The 10,293-nt window shown below is 40.4% G+C and overlaps 1 protein-coding gene across 1 annotated transcript in view; it reads right to left on the bottom strand.

Annotated features, from left to right (window-relative positions):
• The window catches only part of lrrc7 (leucine rich repeat containing 7), a 132,005-nt gene extending 123,787 nt beyond the window's left edge, over positions 1–8,218 (bottom strand). Inside the window, exon 1 of the mRNA XM_074635020.1 lies at positions 7,772–8,218. The gene's annotated coding sequence lies outside the window, so the exon portion shown is untranslated. The remainder of the gene's footprint in view (positions 1–7,771) is intronic.
• Positions 8,219–10,293: the final 2,075 nt, after the last annotated feature.

Genomic DNA, 10,293 nt, shown 5'->3' with positions numbered 1-10,293 from the left:
AAACAAATGAAACAAAAGGAAAGGAGAAGAACGAGAAGATGGAACAGAGGAGAGAGGAGAGAGGAGGAGAGGAGTCAGGGTTTCTGCAGGTTTCACAAATGATTTATCTGAAACTCAAATAAAGATGATGGATAGATGAGACCTCTTTGGACCATCACAGAAGGAGAAACACAACAGTTCAGCCAGGCTAGCGGCAAGGCTCTGGGGATGGTAATGTCTGTCAGCTGGTCCACACTGAAATATCTCAACTGTCATGTAATTTGGTGCAGAATGTCTGCCTCTCTAAACTTTAGTCATTATAAGTGGGTTTGTGTTTTTGCTGGCAGATATTAGATGCAGAGGCACACTCACACACACGTCAGGTGGATTTCCACCCCTGCAGCTTTATTTTTAGATCTTCAGTGAAGCGTTTTTGATTGCTTGTCCTGATTTAAAATATATTGATTCTCAACAGACAGCGTTTGATTGTCTCCACTGTCAACAGGAGGAACACGCATTCGACTGATCATCAATCACAATAAAGGAATTTATATTTAACCCACATAGAGTGAGTTTATTTCCTCCTTTTAATAAACGATGAACACTCTCCTGCTCTTAGATTTCCATTATTTTTTTCTGTATATCAAATCAAATCAAATGTTTTTTGTGGGCGAACTTCTGTTTTGTTTGTTGTTGTGACAGTTGGTGATATAAACAAAGAAACAGCACGGCTGTAAACATGCAGTAGCAGCCCTTTGTTCCATAGCCTGTTGTATTATGTACGCCCTGGAGCACAATTATAATGCAAAATTAATCCCAACATGATTCAGCCTCATGAAGTCAGGTGAGCTCCTGATGGAGAGGCACCGTGTTCTTCATATGGCAGAAACAGGTGCAGATAATTAGTGGTGGAAAGTAACTAAGTACATTCACTCAAGTACCGTACTTTAGTACAGTTTGAGGTACTTCACTTGAGTATTTCTCTTTTATGCTACCTTGTACTTTTACTCCACTGCGTTCCAGAGACAAATATTGTATTTTTACTCCACTACATCTATCTGATCGCTGTAGGGACCTTTCAGATCAACTAGTTTGTCCGTTTGATCAGAGTTCAGGAGTGATTGAGATCCAGGGATGACAGTAGGCCAAAATTATTTCACATATGTATCTTGAATTAGAGGTAATGCCAACAAAAAAAAGTCATTATAAAATCAAAAACACATGGATTCGCAGTCCAATGAACTTAGTGATTCCTTATTGTGGACAACAGCATTGAATCTGACAGACCCTGGTTATCTGAAGCTGCAGGACAAACAGACACATGGATTGTTGGGCTGTTGTTAGGTGATCACAGACTAACAAGCCTCCATGTTGTCTGATAATGGAAACAGTTCAAAGCTCGTCGTTTGAGTGAGTCACTCTCAGAGTCTCTTTACTGAAGGTGTGTCATCACTTCTTCATGCTGCTTTCTTGATTTGTGACAGATGAGGTAAATATCTTTCAGTGTTGCCATGAAAATGTCACAAAAATCAGTGGAAACCTGGCGAGCTTTGTTTCCCTAATCTCTCTCTCTCTCTCTCTCTCTCTCTCTCTCTCTCTCTCTCTCTCCTTCCCCTCTCTGTTCATTTCTCACCATTTCAAAATCCTACTGAGAATGATGCAACCATACAGTAACTATACAGACAAGCAAACACACACACACACACACACACACACACACACAGAGAGAGTCTTTCTGAAGCCAGACTACTTAGGAAATGTTTCATCTACACTTAGACTAGAAAAACTCATCTTACTAACAGTCTCTCTCTCTATCTGTGGTTGTGTTGTATGACTGTTTTGAACCTGTCTGTCTGTATATGTAGGTCAGGGTGCCCCAGTTGGAACTGAACCTACTTTAATTTGATTAGTTTACAGATGTTTTCTGATATTCTAGCTGATTAGTCCTCTTCTTCAGGGCATAACTATGCCGGCAGTTTGCTGATATAACCAATCTCCATAAAACAACCATAAATGTGTATATTGTCCCGCCCTAACAGGTGCAACAGCAGAGTCAATGAAGCTCAGTTTATGGCTCTAATGTGTTATCACATAAAAATCATAAAGCATCTGTTTTTTTTTCAATAAGTACTGCTGCTTTAAAGGTATTTCCGGAATTAAAAAAAAGGCCCATTGTTCATTGAGATGCATCAGGTACATTAATCTACATTAATATTACTTTCCATCACTTTATATTTGTGTAATTTTTTTTACTTGCATCATAAGTGAGCAACTTTCTTGGTTTTGAAAGAAAAATGATATGTCTCACACATAAGAGGCACAAATGGTGTTTTTCTAGTCTGATCTGTAAACAGCCACACAGTCCTGAGAGGAGGTCTAATCAGCTAAAAGTGAAAACACCTGTGAACCATGGGTGTGAAGAGACTTTAATCAAGTTGTCATCAGCACCAGAATCATATCCCTCCACCTAATGAAGAGCTAGTCTCTGACCATGGCATTCATCCATTATCGGTAACCGCCTTTCCTTTTCAGGGTCGCAGGGGGGCTGGAGCCGATCCCAGCTAACGTTGGGCGAACGCGGGGTACACCCTGGACAGGTCGCCAGACTATTCACGCTCACATTCACACCTACGGGCAACCTGCATGTCTTTGGACTGTGGAAGCAAGCAGGAGGACCCGGAGTAGACCCGCACTGACACGGGGAGAGCCCTCTTGCTGTGAGGCGACGGTGCTAATCACTGCATCACCGTGCCACCCGCCATCCTCCTTCAATCAGAGTAAAACCTTCCCAGAAGTTCTTATCAGAAACCGTCAATCTTCAAACTGATAGTTCCTCGAAGAAAGAAGGGAAAGACAGTTTGATTTACGTCTTGTAATTTACTGGGGATTTTGGACATGTTGCACAATGTGATTAATGATGTTACTGGGAGTGATGATATAAGCTGTCAGTTGCAGTCAGAAACATCATCACACTTCTTCCTCAGGCAGATAGATCAAATCGAACCCCCCTCAACGAAGTACTTCAAATATTACAAACTGCTTCAGACTCTATTGACACGGACCAGCATGTCACCAGTATCTCCCATTAGCAATTAAACTGCTGAAGCCCAATAAGGATGTCCAATAAGCAAATGTTGCCAGGCAACAAATACAGGTGCAGCCTCCATGCTGACTCTTGGATGATATTGCTTAGCAACGTTTTGTAGGATGTTAAAACTGAACCTCACAGTGCTGCGTGAGTGTGATACAGTCGGGGCCACACGGTGTCATCGTGACAAAATCACCTTTAGAAAGAGAGTCTAACCTTGAAAGCAGACAGGATAATCATCTTGATATAAATATATATATGTGTGTATATATGTATATATACACCAGCTGGACACAGAATCAAAACCATCCACATCCTCCACACAGGAATCCATGTATCTATAACACACTATTGAACAGGTACCATACTGGACATCAGTTGAAAACACCACATTACATAGAGTACTTTCTTTTTATAGGCTGCACCATCACATCTAAATTTTCTAGATGTCTTGTGCATCATTTTAGACATGTGTAGGTGTATCAAAATGATGCATAAGCAACTCCCTATGATGCACCTCTCCTGAGCATGGACCAAATACTGTGTCAGCGTCATCTAACACCAGTAACGGCCCTCAGTTCTGCAGTTTCATTAGTCTAAAGCCACATTATCCCAAACCCTTCTCAATCACAGACACATGTATTTCATATTTAAATATATTGGCTGCTGTTTGAATTTTGCATTGTTAATTTTCTTCTATTTGCAAGTGCATTATGCAAGTATTGTTTAATGTCCCATTTTTACTTTTTGGCTTCCAGTCTTTAAGCTAAGCGAACTGTCTCCTAGTTAGCTTCATATTTAGCTTGCAGACATGAAAGTTATCTATCTATCTATCGGCAAGAAAGGATTAATGTAGTTGTGGTGATGGTTACATTTGGGCTAAACTAGGAGATTAGAAATCCATTATGTCAGTACGAGCCCCCACAAGTAAGTGTGGGTGTATTAATGTGTGTATTGTGAATAAGACGGCATCTTTCTAGTTAATCATCATTGGACATTTCAGACACATTAAATAGTCCCGGTATGAGTGCACTATTAACGCAATATTGGTTGAATTTTAAGATTTTCAATCCCACTTTTAAAAGATGTAATTTCAGCACAACTTTACAATTGAATTTGGCGTTAATTACAATTTAGCACCTCCTGTTGACACATTGCAGCTGACAAACTGTCACTGATACACCGTCATCCTGTGATCCTGTGCTAAAACAGGATTTATTTCAACAAAACCTTTTCCGGTCAGCTCCAGTCAGGAGAGATTTGAGGCTTTCAGGGACTCAGGGATTTAATCACTATGTTACTGTACAGTTGGCTCGAAGAAGCTCTCAGCTGTGGGGCATCCCAGTGAATCCGTGGGCTAAGGGTGAATATCATGTACTTGTGATGTTGTGGGCTCAAATCTGGCTCCTGGTCTGTCTCATCCCCCCTTCTCTCTCTGTCATCTTCCCTGCCACTGCTCTGCATGCAGTCTAATGAAGCAGAAACGAATCCCAAAGCTTTTCTATCTGCAGTAGACAGAGCTGTGAAGATGAGATGTTTCCTCCTACGCAGGCAGGCAGACAGGCAGTAGCTCGAGAGACCCGAAACACCTCCAACTGTAGCTACCGTAATGCTAAGGAATACCTGATTAACTCTCACTGATAGCGAAACAGGAAGCCCGCAGCCTCCATCTGAGCTGTTAGCCAAGCTGATAGATTTATTCTGTAGATTTATATCTGCAGCGAGGATCTGAATTCATCGTGTGGACTCACTGATATCAAACCTGTAATCACTGTACAGCTTCATAAAACCTATTAACTGTATACAGAATCTCTTTAGTTTATGACTAATTCAGAAACCTGTTAGGCTGCCATGTTAGTCAGTTCTCTTCCACTTGACAAGATGGAGCAGAGTTTTATGAGCAGCGTGAGTCAGTTACATCAAGATGGTTGGAAGGAAAATGTCTCCATTCAGGAGGAGAGCGCGATCATAGGCGGAGGAAGCACAACATCCTCTTCATAAACGTATTACAAAGAAGTCAGTTCCATCTATTGACTATCTAGCGTCTTAAAATGATCTGGATATGTAATACAAAATGAGATTTTTGAGGATTTTGATGATAAAATTATTTTATTTTTCGGGAGGCATGCATTTCTGTTTTAATCAAGCTTAAGCTCGGCTTTTGTTTAAAGGTGCTAAATTCAAAATTCAGAGCACATCTATGATTGAAGGATTGCCTCTACACGGCTCTCAACATTGCGGCGGCAAGCACCCAATGGTGCAAACAACGGCAACAGTGCTGAGAGAGCTAAAAGAGTTAATCTGGAGGGTGGGAGTTACGCTTCCACGACGACCCCATGGGTCGGGACGGCGTTATCAGCTGTAAAACCCTAATATGAGCACAATGCAGAGCGGCGGCGGTTAGCTAGCCAGTGGGACTCACATGCAATAAAAGCCTGCGTGGCCGGCCTGGCGACGTAAATAAAGCACAGAAAAGCTCTGATTACGACACACACAGAGGGAGAGCGACTTCCTTCTCTGCTCAGGTAGACATTACGCCTCTCTATCTTTACATAGCAAATAGTTGTTTGCTGCTATATTATTGCTTAGCACCTTTAACTCAATTGACTGAAAGTAGTTTAGGTTTTAGGGCAGTCAGGGCCGTATCCAGGTTTTTCAAATTACCCACAGACCTTTTGACTATTCACCAACCAAACTGGTTAAAAACTTTCTCACATTTTATTTATTAATTTAACTGTTCTTTTATATTATATGTAAAGTGTTCTTCCCTACATTATGGTTTAAATGATATTTCAAAGCCGTCTCTACACTGCCAGGTAATTTTGGTGGATGTATAGTAAATTCTTTATATTGTCATTTGTTGAGTTTTTGTGTTAAAAACAGTCAAATTAAACTTGTTTAACATATCTCACCAAAGACAGTGCAGTGCAAAAATGACTTAACTCTAGCTTTAGTTTTTGTTGTGGGTCACTATGTTTTTATAGAAATTAGTAGTTGTTGAAAGTGGTTTGATTATGCATTAAAACTATGAGCAGAATCAATTAAATGGGTAAACTACATGCTACACAAAAATGACTGCATGACTTGTTAAAGTTGTTTTTGCTTGTGTAATATATAATTTAGTATTTAGAGAGTCTGTCGACATTAATACAAAGGACCCAAACCAGATCAAAGATCTTTTAAATGGATGACGAAAGGTTGAATGTCTGTAGTGCTGCAACCAACAAGTCTTGTGACAGTGTGACAGATTTAAATTGCTTGTTTTATCCGATCTAAAACCCAAAAATATTCAGTTCACTATCAAATATGACAAAGAAAGGCACCAATTCTTCACATTTAAGAAGATTGAATAAGTGAATATTTTGCATTTTGACTTGAAAAATGCCTTAAACTACTATTTGATCATCAAAGTAGTCGCCCAATCATTTTCTGTTGATGGAATGATCAACTAATCCTCTCAGCTCTACCTGCCCGTATTAAGTGTATGTATCAAGAGGTGCGAGAATAATCTAAAACTAATTGTATTTTGGATTAAATTTCAGTGCCTTCCTAAATCTGTGATAATATTTATGTGACAGAAGATTATTTTATTTTGCTGCATTTCTGTATTCACAAAAGTACAAAAACACATCTGTAACGTTCCATCTGGTCTCAATTCAAGAGCCTAATAATTTGTTCCCTACAGGGTACCTCAGCTGTCGAAACCTCTCTACGTCACAGAATCTGTCAATTTCACGAAACATAACAGCAGAACAAAAAAAAAAAAGACTTCATGCAGATGAAACTTTTCACACCTGATTTAAAGCAGCCTAAAAGTGTTTGAGGCGTCCTCAGGTGGTCGAGCAGCCGAGCAGAAAGCCAAGTCCCCTGACTGTGCACAGCTGAGTCCTGAGGGCACGAAGGCGCCGGCTGTCGCCTGACCCGAGGTGACTAATGGAGGTTTTAGGGAATCCTGGTGGCACGAAGAACTGGCACGACTACCACGACTGCAACTGCACTTACAGACCTGAGTCACATTGTCTTTCCAAACTGTAACACAGAGTTTTTCACCTGCATCCCACTTGTTAACTCACACATCTGTCCACACCAATAAACCACTGTAAATCTTCTAATTCCAGGACATATAGTACAAACAGATAGATGGATTCCTCCAGACTATCTCACTAGAAGCTGCCTCTATGTCTTTCTAGGTTAACAGTAGAAAACATGCCTATAGCAGTGAAGCTTTTCTGGACTAGTGGGACAGCGTGATGCTGCACAGCCCTGATACAGGAGTATAGATGGAGCGTTATGTAATTAATACTCCTCCTCCTATGCAGATACAGTAGGCAAGCCTAGAAATCCTAGCCTCAGCTGTAACTGTAGCCCCAAAAATGACTGACACAGCTCATATGTACGGTGTCATCTTAATCACTGGCTCCTATATTTCCCATATAGACCAGCAGCTCTTGACTCAGCTAAAGCATACTGTAAAACAGGCATCCAATGTAATGTACAGTAACCTCCTCTACCAGCCACGCAGCATGCAGAGAATCTGTCTTTTCTCTCTGTCTCACCCACACACACACACACATATATATAACATTCAGCCCAAAGAAAAGCCCCGTTTATACCTGCTATCCCGTAATTCACAGTGCTGGCAAAGGACAGGTGACTGGTGAAGTCGAGACAGACAGAGAAAAAGTGGCGAGGGGCTTCTCTTACCAACAAATCCCCCTTTCTTCAGGAATCCTTTCCTCTCCCTTTTAGCTGGCTTTTTCCAGCTCTCCGGTTTTCATCTTTCCAGTATAGAGAGATGCAGGAGGAAGACCGCGAAGGACTTTAAATAATTATCATTCCTCTTGCTCTTGTGTGTTTTCTCTCCGTCTCTTCCAGATTTCTCCACAGTCTCCGGGGGGAAGCAGGAGCATCACTGATACAATGCCGCGCGCTCCGCTGCAGGAGGCTGGACGTCCATCACACAGGTAACCTAGGGAACCGCTGGGCCCGCCTCCCCCCTCAGCCTCCCTAGCCTTCCCAACCGACGCTGATTGGTCGACTGATGGAGAACCAGAAGTCCTCGCAGATCCACAGATGGTATACTGAGAGCTGTGGTGGGATCATGTACAGAGCCAAACAAACAGTAGTGGATTGCGGTACTTGTGAACTCTCTTTCTCTCCTCTCGGTCTTTCTCTCTCTCTCTCTCTCTCTCTCTCTCTGACTTCAGAGCCTACCGCTTTATTTTACAGTTGCTTAGCAACAGACTGGCATGTGTGTGAGTGTGAGTTGCAGAGCAGGAGAAGAGATGTGGGAGAGAGAATGGAGTTCAAGTCCTCAACTATCTCTCTCTCTCTTTCTCTCTCTCTGTCAGAGGTGTGGATGGATGTTGAATATTTCAGCTTTCAGCAGCAGCAGTCTATCTCAGTATTATGGAGGCTGTTGTTGCTTCAGAGCAGTCTGATGCTGGCCCTTAAATGCAGCACTGAGAGTTAGTTAATACAGGAAGCCTTGGAACTAAGGGCGAGATTGAAAGATTAAAGTGAAAATATTAGCGTTGTTAAAGATAAAAGGGGAAAGACTCCATTTAATCTTTAATTGTGGTGCATAAAATCCTTCCATCCTGAATGGATGAGTTTATAAGCGCAAATTCCAAGACACTGGATACTCCTTTAAGTGATAGCCCAACCATAATCTATCTTTTGAGTATGAAACATACAGCAGTTAAACCGTTATAGAGGATTGCAAGCGTTTTCAGCTGCAAAAAAACAATCAAAATATCCATAAAAACTTCTCAAACCACTCCTGCAACAACGTCCACTTCTCTGTTGCCCATACATGAGATCACAAAAACAAACATACCTAAATACACTACTTCGCTTTCAAACCTTACCCACAATCCTACCCAGACAAATGGATTGGTTGGCACAGGTTGGTTGCCTCCTGCACTTTCACTGGTCAGACCTCCTCTATCCTGACTCAATTATTAGATTAGAATTTCACATATCAAGCACATCTCTATGGTTTACGTTACACTGCATACAGAGTGTTTAATAAAGACAACTGGAGACAAATATCTGTTGCTACTGCAGTGATGAAGTTACCACAACCTTCAGTATAACAGTAAAGCTGACTGTACACACAGCTGTCAGCAGGGGGCACCATTCACACTCATTCATACTCAATGGAGCATAAGGGAGAGAATTGAAAATGTACAAGAAATTTAAGTTTTGAAGGTGCAAATTGATGGTTTAATGTCTTTTTTTCTCAGTTAAACTCTCCACTTTCTCAGATATATTCAGAGAAGCTTAGTGTATGGTGTATGAAGTGTGTATTTTGTGTTCAACCCAGTTCAATTGTGTTTGGTTCTGAATATACAGTAGGTAGTTCAACATTTAAAATGGAGTTGAATTTGCCTGGTAGAAACCAGGTTTATTATAGTAAACTAAAACTGAAAAGAAAATTAAATTAAGCAGTGAAAAATATTTTTACTAAACTGAAACTAAATAAAAAATATATTCTTTAAGAAAAAAAGTACAACTAAAGTGAAACTATATTGCCTGGTAAAAAACTAATAAAAATCAGCGTGAATTCAATTCAGTTTCTTTTTAACCTATAATTAATATATCACTTGCAAAAAAAAGCATGAATTCCCATAAACTCTCGGGACATTGAACCACAGAAATTTAACAGACTTAACAATTAAGGAGACGGCGCTATGACACAACTGTGTCACTGAAGTAGAGCGAAGATGAAACATTATGTCCATTCCTACACAGTTCTCTGTGTATTTTGTTTGTATATAGCTACATACTTCTGAGACATTATAGCTGGCCCAAACAAAAACGAAAAGTACTGTAAAACTAAAGCTAAATATATAAAAACTAAAACAAGGAAGCGCACACTGAAAACCAACTAAAACTAAACTAGAATAAAATTGAATAGTCAAAACTAAAATAAAATAAAAACGTATTGAAAATTCAAAACTTTTATAACCTTGGTAGAAACAGATCCACATTTTATTTACATAGAATTGTTATATATCACTTCAGTTTGTTTTACTGCTGAAATCAGAGTGTACTCACCGAGGTCTAGTGTCTTTTACAGTTGATGCTTTGGAGCCAGACGTCCTCTGCACAGCTGCAGTCAGCCTCTCAGAGTGCTCAGTCGAGAGTGAGAAAACATCAGGCAGTCTGAGAATTTTGAAAAAGGCACGTTATGAATATACAAATGGGTAGAAGAAAACATA

The sequence above is a fragment of the Sebastes fasciatus genome, chromosome 5 (genome assembly GCF_043250625.1).
Source record: "Sebastes fasciatus isolate fSebFas1 chromosome 5, fSebFas1.pri, whole genome shotgun sequence".
NCBI classification, from domain to species: domain Eukaryota; kingdom Metazoa; phylum Chordata; class Actinopteri; order Perciformes; family Sebastidae; genus Sebastes; species Sebastes fasciatus.
This window is presented reverse-complemented; position numbering and strand designations above follow the sequence as displayed.